The sequence below is a fragment of the Nyctereutes procyonoides genome, unplaced genomic scaffold, assembly GCF_905146905.1.
Source record: "Nyctereutes procyonoides isolate TBG_1078 unplaced genomic scaffold, NYPRO_anot_genome, whole genome shotgun sequence".
Taxonomy (NCBI): Eukaryota; Metazoa; Chordata; class Mammalia; order Carnivora; family Canidae; genus Nyctereutes; species Nyctereutes procyonoides.
In genome coordinates, this window is record NW_026575082.1 from 17655780 (window position 1) to 17664461 (window position 8682).

Below are 8682 nucleotides of genomic sequence, written 5' to 3' on the forward strand. Positions count from 1 at the left end.
AAAATTACGTAAGGGTGGAGAGAAGGAGCAGACTGGCATTTTAAAGACCATAAAAAGACGCTCCTACAAATTCTTTTCTAGGGAGAAGTAATAGGTATGGCCTATTGCTTCTACTGTCTTTTCATGGCTACTGGATTCATAAGCACTTGTTTATTTGCTTGGCCTCAACTCTATAATCTAGACCCAGTTCACATTGAGTATCCAGATTTTTTTTTTGTCAGTGGAAACAATACATTTTAGGGTGGATTATTCATTACATTGTTAGTGCTATAATAAATTCATTCTGTATCAGTCCACACTGGGTGAAACTCCAATTCATCACTAAGCAGATTGATTTGACATACGAAGTAAGATCTACAAATTGTAAAACCAGAACATTTAAATTTCTTCAGCATTGAATTTTATGAATAAAGTAGAATACCATGATTAAAGCCCGCCCATACCTCTTGGGATTTAAAGTTCGTGTAATCCTAGATATTGCAAAGGTAATTCTGACCTCATCAGAGCTAGCTGAGGTGTGATAAGAACAGCAAGTGTGTGTGTGTGTGTGTGTGTGTGTGTGTGTGTGAACTTGGGAAATCTGAATTGCACGGTTGTTACGGCAATGAATACTACGCAATGTACGTCAGAGGTTTGTCATGACGTGAAATGGGAAACAAGTCCATCATCATGGAATCTAGACGTTTAGCTCAGTGGCAAAGCAAAACTTCTCATGCAGGAAGAGTGATCAGGCCTTACAGTTGGGGCACAGGAAACCCTTCACCTGAGGAGGAACCTGGGCACAGGTTAGTTGCTCAGGCTCTTCTACTCTAGGTAGAAGGGCCCGAGCAAAGTTATATGCGACGGGGAGGTATGTGCTAACGTTCAAATGGCAGCCATCAGTCAGGGTAATCTGAGACATGCTACGGAACCAACTCAAACTCCTAGGGGCTTTAAAGTACATAGAATATTGGTGTCTCAGCCTGCTTACCTGTCATTGGTCATCCAAAGAGCTCTGTTCTGCTTTATCCTCACAGAAAGATCCAGTCTGGGAGAAGCTCCATCTTTGTGCTTCCAAGATTTCCAGGATGGCCAAAGTAGAAAAAAGGAAATATGGTGTTGTTTAAAGTTTTCACCCAGGAGTGACACACATCACTTCTGGTGACATTACGTTAACTGAGCAAGTTGGTGACTAGCACATCAACAGGCCCCAAACCCTGGTTTCCCATTCCCAGCATGAGTGACATCTGGCCTGGATACTTTGTTGCTGTGGGGCTGTCCTGTGCCTTGTAGGATGGAGACCAGAATCCAGACAGGCTGCTGCCTAAGGAGAGCCAAGTGTGGTCGCAGAGGGGAATGGGCAAGAGTCAGGGTTGACTCAAAGACCAGGAGACACACACCCTCCCCCGGCCCCCCCCACCGGCAGTGAGCCCGGGTCTCTCTCTTTAGAACTCCATGTTGCTGCAGTACCATTCAGCAAATCTCTATTCAGGGTCTATTCATTTGGATGACCTTGGTCTAATCAGAGACACAGTAGCTGCTCAGTAAATGTGTAATTAAAGCCCTGTGCTTTGGAACAGCTAGACTGGCGGGGGGGGGGGGGGGGGGCGGACAATGAGGGGGGAAAGGAAGCTCATTTTCCGTTTGGCATATAAAAGGATGTGGGATTATACAGCTACTTTTGCTGCCTCTTGAAACCTCATTAAAATAACAGTGGAGGGATTTTTTAAAAGACATTAACCCACCAGAACAGGGAACATGAGATGGGAGACAGGAGCAATCACATTTTGGAAGTTGGAGAAATGGTCAGTAGAGCGGCTTTGAAAACCAAAATAAAAGGGGTGCGCCTGGGTGGCTTAGTTGGTTGAGCATCTGCCTTTGGCTCAGGTCCTGATCCCAGGGTCCTGGGATGGAGCCGTGTTGGGCTCCCTGCTCAGCGGGGAGTCTTGCTCCTCCTCCCTCTGCCTGCTGCTCCCCCTGCTTGTGCTCACTCTCACTCTCTGTCAAATAAATGATTCAAATCTTTTTTAAAAATTCTAAGCTGGCAGTGGGGAAGATTAAGACCCAACCTGACTTATAATATAGAATGAATGCTTCAAAAATTCCAAAACTGGCAGCAGCAGGCACCTTTGAAGGCTAAAAAGCTGTGGCTAAAGTAAGGAGGCTGGCCTGAACACCTGTTGGAAAAGCAGTCAGCAGCATGGATTTGCCCCATTATTTGCCCATCCTAGCAGAAGACTTGGGGTTTTACTCTGAAGACGGTCTCTGGATTAAGGACAGGAGTATTGAACTGAAAACAGTGGGAGGATTAAGTGAAGCCAAGCATGCTGACTCCCTCTGCTCTCCTCCTCTGGGGTACCAGAAACATCACAGCCAGGCCAGTGGCTTCCCACAGGAGACTAAGAGAACCTGCAGCAAAGAGTCTGGGGTGAGGAATCTTACCAGCGGAGGAAGAAACACCTCAAGACACAGATGTAGCAGGTTTTCCAATTAAAGTCCAACCAGATCATTCCCCAGTGAGGTTAATGGATGATAAACCCCAAGCGTGTCCCAGAGCTTTCTAAGAACATTTTAGTCCCAACTATTATCGTTGAGTCAACAGCCAAGGATTATTGACTGGCAGGAAAAAGCCTCAAACAAGACAGAGACCTAAGCAAACAAACAAAAAAGCAACTTGGAGGAAACAGAAACTATATAGGTAGAAGAAAACTTATTTTTAAAGATCTATCGGGGGCAGCCCTGGTGGCTCAGAGGTTTAGCACTCCCTTCAGTCCAGGGCGTGATCCTGGAGTCCTAGGATCAAGTCCCACGTTGGGCTCCCTTCATGGAGCCTGCTTTTCCCTCTGCCTGTGTTTCTGCCTCTCTCTCTCTCTCTCTCTCTCTCTCTCTCTCTCTCTCTGTGTGTGTGTCTCTCATGAATGAATAAATAAAATCTAAAAAAATCTAAAAAAATAAAAAAATAAAAAAATAAAGATCTATTGGGGTACCTGGGGGGCTCAGTCAGTTAAGTATCTGACTCTTGATTTCAGCTCAGGTTATGATCTCAGGGTCATGAGTTTGAGCCCCACGTCAGACTCCATGCTTGGTGCTGAGTCTGCTTGAGATTCTCTCTCTCCCTCTCCCTCTGCCTCTCTGCCAGTGCACTCACACATGCACTCTCTTTCTCTTTCTAAAAATGAATGAAAAAAATCTTTAAAAAATAAAATAATAAATAAAATAAAATAAAAATAAAATAAAAAATAAAAATCTATCAATATTCTTATAGAGTTAAGGGAGATATTGTAACCATGTAACAAGAACGGCATGTTATCAAAGGAGAACATGTGGAGAACAAAAATATTTGCTAGAAATTTAAAAATTGAGGACATAAATCTAAAACTCAATAGAAGGATTAGAAAATCGAGCTGGAAACCTTTTGAAGGAAGCAAAGCAAAAAGAGAGCTGGAAAGGGAGGAAATAACATAATAAAATTAGAGAATAATTGCAAGATGTCTACCATTTGCATAATAGAACTTCTAGAAAAAGAGAACAGAAAAAAAAGGAAAGATAGCATCAGTGAAATAATCCAAGACAATTTCTCAGAGCTGAAAGACATGAATTTCCATATTGAAAGGGCCCATCAAGTGCCCAGAACAATGGTTGCTAATAGAACTACAACCAAAGCACCGCATCAGGAAGTGTAAAAACAATTGGGAGAAAGATGAAACCCTGAAACTTTCAGAGGGCAACAACAGATAACAATGAAAGTAGTGCTAGAAGCTAGAAAGATATGGAGTACTATCTTCCCAATTTAAAGGTAAAATTATTTTTTAAACTAGAATTATGTTCTTAGACAAACCATAAACTGTGAAGATTCAATAAAGAAATTGTTGAAGGGGCACCTGGGCAGCTCAGTGGTTGAGTGTCTGCCTTTTACTCAGGTCATTGATCCCAGGATCCCAGGGTCCTGGGATTGAGTCCCACATCGGGTGCCCTTCTCCCCTGCCTATGTCTCTGCCTCTCTCCTTGTGTCTCTCATGAATAAATAAATAAAATCTTTTTAAAAAGAGAGAAATTGTTGGAGTATAAGGTCTCAAAAAATTACCTCCCTAGGGCGCTTTCACTGGAAACTACTAGTGGTATGCTGTCTAATATGATAGCTACTTGCCATATGTGGCTATTTAAATTTACATTCATTACAATTAATTATAAATATAATTTGAAATTTAATTTTTTAGTTGCACCATTCACATTTTACATGCTCCATTGCCATTTGTGACCGCTGACTACTGCATTGGACTATGTAGAGGAAGAACCAATGCATCACTGCAGAAGTTCTATTGGAGCGTGCTACGCTAGAGGATGTGCTCTCCCAAAAGGAGTGAGTGAACCACGAGAGAGAAAGATGTAAACAGGTAGGAAAGAAAACATTGACTGAGCCCTGTGTTAGGCTCCCTCCTCAGCAGGGTGTCTGCTTGTCCTTCTCCCTGTGCCCTGGCAAATGAATACAGTTTGCTCTAAGAAAACTGGCTACATCACTAGGTGGTGACGTCACTAGGCTGAATATAGATAGCATTTTACATGAACCTAAGCATCAGTCAGTTGTGCATGGGGAGGGGAGTGGCTGATGAGGGTTACAGAGATGCTACGCCCCTTCCCTAGGCCACCCCTGTCTGCCAATGACAGTTCTTTCCAATTTCCTGTCCTTAGCCCAGAGTCGTTGGCTACATTGTTCCCAGTTCAGTTTGCTTTTAACCTACATGGTGCTACAGTTATTCACCCGTTCTTTCTAAACTCAGATGGGCGGTGTGCTATGGCAAAGAGGGCACATTTGCCCTATTATCTACCTGGCAGGTGCTCTGGCTGGTTACTAACATCACTCCTTCCTGGGACTACTTTTTGCTCACCTGGTTCCTCACTGGGTATTTTCTTTTCCAGGTTGTGTTGCCTCCTTCCCAAATAGGCTAGAGCTTTTCAAAGCCCTTGAATCCTGAAGAAAGAGGATTTTTGTGAATTAGTTTTTGAGGCACTCTCTCTTTTATTTTCAACCTCCTGCAGGACAAATTCCATTGCAAGTGACTCTCCTGTCCCCAACTGCCCAATAGTCCAAATTTCACTCTATCCCCTCTGATTTTAATCCTGGTATTTCCTGTTGCCCCATCACTCTCTCAGCCCTGCTTCTCCCTGTAGGTGAGGCAAAACTCTACCTTTCCCATCTGAGGGTCTCCAATGGGGCCTGGGAAGGAAATTGATATGAGACAGAGTAATAAGTTCTTACATGGACATGGGGGCCCCATAGAAAAATGGAGACCCCAATGGGTAGTCCCAAGAGCTCCCATACCATTAAAGAATAACAATTATAGAAAAGTAACTAACATGTATAGGGAGACTATAGGAATATAAGAGTAATTAAAAAAAGACATTTTAACAAGGTCTATTTGTACAGATTTTTTTTTTGGCCTTGTCTCCCATCTCTGGTGATAGGAATGTTTCCTTCCTTCTAAGAAAATCTTTCTCCTGGAAATTTTTTCTCTCCTGCTTTCAGGGAGAAAGGGGGAGGTCAGAGTGCCCTTCCCACACCTCCTGTTTTCCAAATATCTTTAGGTCAGAATAATCTTTACGCCAAAATGGCATTTTGGGGGATGGCATACTTTGCTCTCCTTCACTGTCATTTTTTTCCCTTATTTTTTTTAAGATTTTATTTATTTATTCATGAGAGACGCAGAGAGAGAGAGACACAGAGAGGCAGAGACACAGGCAGAGGGAGAAGCAGGCTCCCTGCAGGGAGCCCAATGTGGGACTCCATCCAGGATCCCAGGATCACAACCTGAGTCAACAGCAGACACTCAACTGCTAAGTCACTCAGGTGTCCCATAGTCTCAATTCTGTATCGCACTCATCATCCTTCCTTGTTCTCTCCATCCTTTCTCCCTTACTACCTTCTTTTTCCATCTCATCTATAAACATTGGCATTCTGCTTTGTGTGGGATGGATATTTCTAGTCGGTCCCTATTAAACTCACTCACTTACCAGAGTGGCACAACAAAACAGTGGTCCCTCTGTTTCCTCATGAAATAATCAGGACAAGGGCCATTGTCCCAGTGGGTCCCTCCCTAGTTGTTTACTCTCCTTCTTCAATGCTATTGTGGACTCTTTATCATCTAATCATTTATCACAAGGGCATTTTCCTGGAAGTTTGGCTATTTTTTTTCCTGATTTTGAAGGCAGGGACTAGAAGAGTTCTGTACATTTTAGTGTAAGGAAAAGCAAGGAAGTTTGGAAAGAGAAAGAAGTCAGGTCATACCTTCTATGATATATTTGGCCTCCAGCAACAGAAAACACTATTAAACATGAACTAAGCAATGAAGGCATCTTATCATCTCACCGAATGAGATGTCTGAAGGAATGCAGACCAGAGCTGGATGAGCAGCTCAGTGATGGCATCAAGAAGTTCGGCTCTTTCTGTCTTGCCTTGTCCACCATCTTCCACGTGTTGGTTTTGCATCTTTGTGCTTGGGGCCTCATGACTACAAAATGGTTGCTCCAGCTTCCAACATTGCAACAGAATTCCAAAACAGGAAGCGATCGAGGAGAGGCAACAACTAACGATAAAAGAACTTTTCCTCAGATGCCTGCCCATAAAGTAAGTTTTGCAAAAGATTCTGTCCCACATTTCTGCATAGCTCCTTGACCTGGGTAACGTGACTGCCTCTAGCCGCAAGGATGGTCAGCTAGGCAGGCATCTCCCTTTTCAGGTTCTCTGGAGGAAGTAACTCAAGGAAGAAAGTGACTGGAGTGGTGATGTTTTAGCCATATGTATTACACCTGACCAGTCAACCGTAAGTATTCTAACTCTTTACCCTCAAAGGCTCTTACATCACAAACATTCTAAATTTCACTCTATTCAAAGTCCTTACAGGATCAAAAGGTAGAAGATGGGGATGCCTGGGTGGTTCAGTGGTTGAGCATCTGCCTTTGGCTCAGGGCATGAACTCGAGTCCCGGGATCGAGTCCCACGTCGGGCTCCCTGCAGGGAACCTGCTTCTCCCTCTGCCTGTGTCTCTACCTCTCACTCTCTGTGTCTCTCATGAATGAATGAGTGAATGAATGAATGAATAAATAAAATTTAAATAAAATTTTTAAAAAAGAGAGAAGACATGATAAAATTGGAGGAAAGATGATCTAGCATTGCCCAATTCCTCTCTTTACATAGTTAAGTCCGACCTCAACGTTTTGTGCCACAGCTACCCCGATGGGGAGCTTTGTTTAGCAGTGCTAAGGCTGTGCATAGGCCCTGGGGACCCCGGATGGCTGCAATGGGGGGTCAATGATCTCTCGTGCCTGGGCCCTTATTACCAAGCAGAACCCAATTGGGGTCTATGAATCTATGATGAAGACACTGGCTGTGTTCTGTGAGCCTGCCATTCCTGAAATATAGACTCAGTCTCCAGTCCAAGCAGAAATGGTCTCAAGGGTTCAGAAAACACACATAATCCATTCAGTATTAGACTAGAGCTAGTGAACATTTGCCAGAAGAGAGAGATTACATTTATTGTGAGCACTCTGGCCCCAGACAGTGGTTGGAAGGAAGGTTCTAGAGGCAACAGCTTGTCCTAAAAAATATCCAGCAGACTTTGCAAAGGAGATAGGGAAGAGCATAAACCTTGAGGCGGTGTTGATAGGTATGGGCGGGATGGCACAAACGTCATCCTGTGGTCAGGCAGGCCTGAGTAACCTCAGACCTTTTAGGTTTCAGTTGTACAGGTTAAAAAACAATAATAAGAAAATGTTGTTCATTTATTTCCAAAGATAATATTGATGACTCACATCGGTAGGATGCCTTCTACTTATTTTTTTCTGTAAAAGCAGATTTGTGTCAGCTGTTCACTCTCTCCCTGTCCCCTCACTACTAGAAGAGCCTGTTCTTTGAGAGGATTGCACAGAGTTAGGGGCAGACTGTCTTTGCCCAGAGCAGGTAAGCTCCTTTGTAATCCCCCTAAGTCCCTGCTTCCCTCAATTATGCCAAACATTGCCCGAGATTCCTGAGCCTCAAGAGCAGGCTCTGTTTGTCCAGCACTGTGCTCTGTCCCTAGCTCCTTCTCCAAAATGACCCCTCTCTGATCTGCCCTCACCCCATGCTGCGTCTTCCCACGTCCTTCCTAGTCCTGGATGAACTTCTGCAGCCCATCTTGGTAAAATCAACCCATTTGTCAAGGCCTGTCTCAGTTGTCATGTCTATGTAAATCCTTCTGGGACCATATCCAATGGAGCAAGTTGTCCTATGCTCTTTGTGCACGAAGTGTATGCACTTGAACTTTAGGACTTCAACAGGTGCTATATTTTTTCGTGAATATGCATGTCTCTGTCTGAGACTATGAACCCTGCAGATTGGAGACTGAATCTCAATATGATGATTATTGTGCTTTCCCCAGAGAAGACTTGTCCACTAGAAATCTGGTGGATGAAGAAGTAAATGTCTCTGTGTTGAGAAATTAATCCATGTCAAGTCTCGATCACAGTGTGATTTGATCTCGAGCTTTTTTTTTTTTTAAGTTAAAAAGTAACTTGGTATTAATGATCACTTTATCACAAAATAATGATTTTGAAAAGGAAAAACAATGTGGGAACCTATACTATCTGATTTCAAAAGTTACTATAAATTACAATTAAGAATACAATATTTATGTAAAGATAGAAAAAGATAGAAAAATTAATGAAACAGTA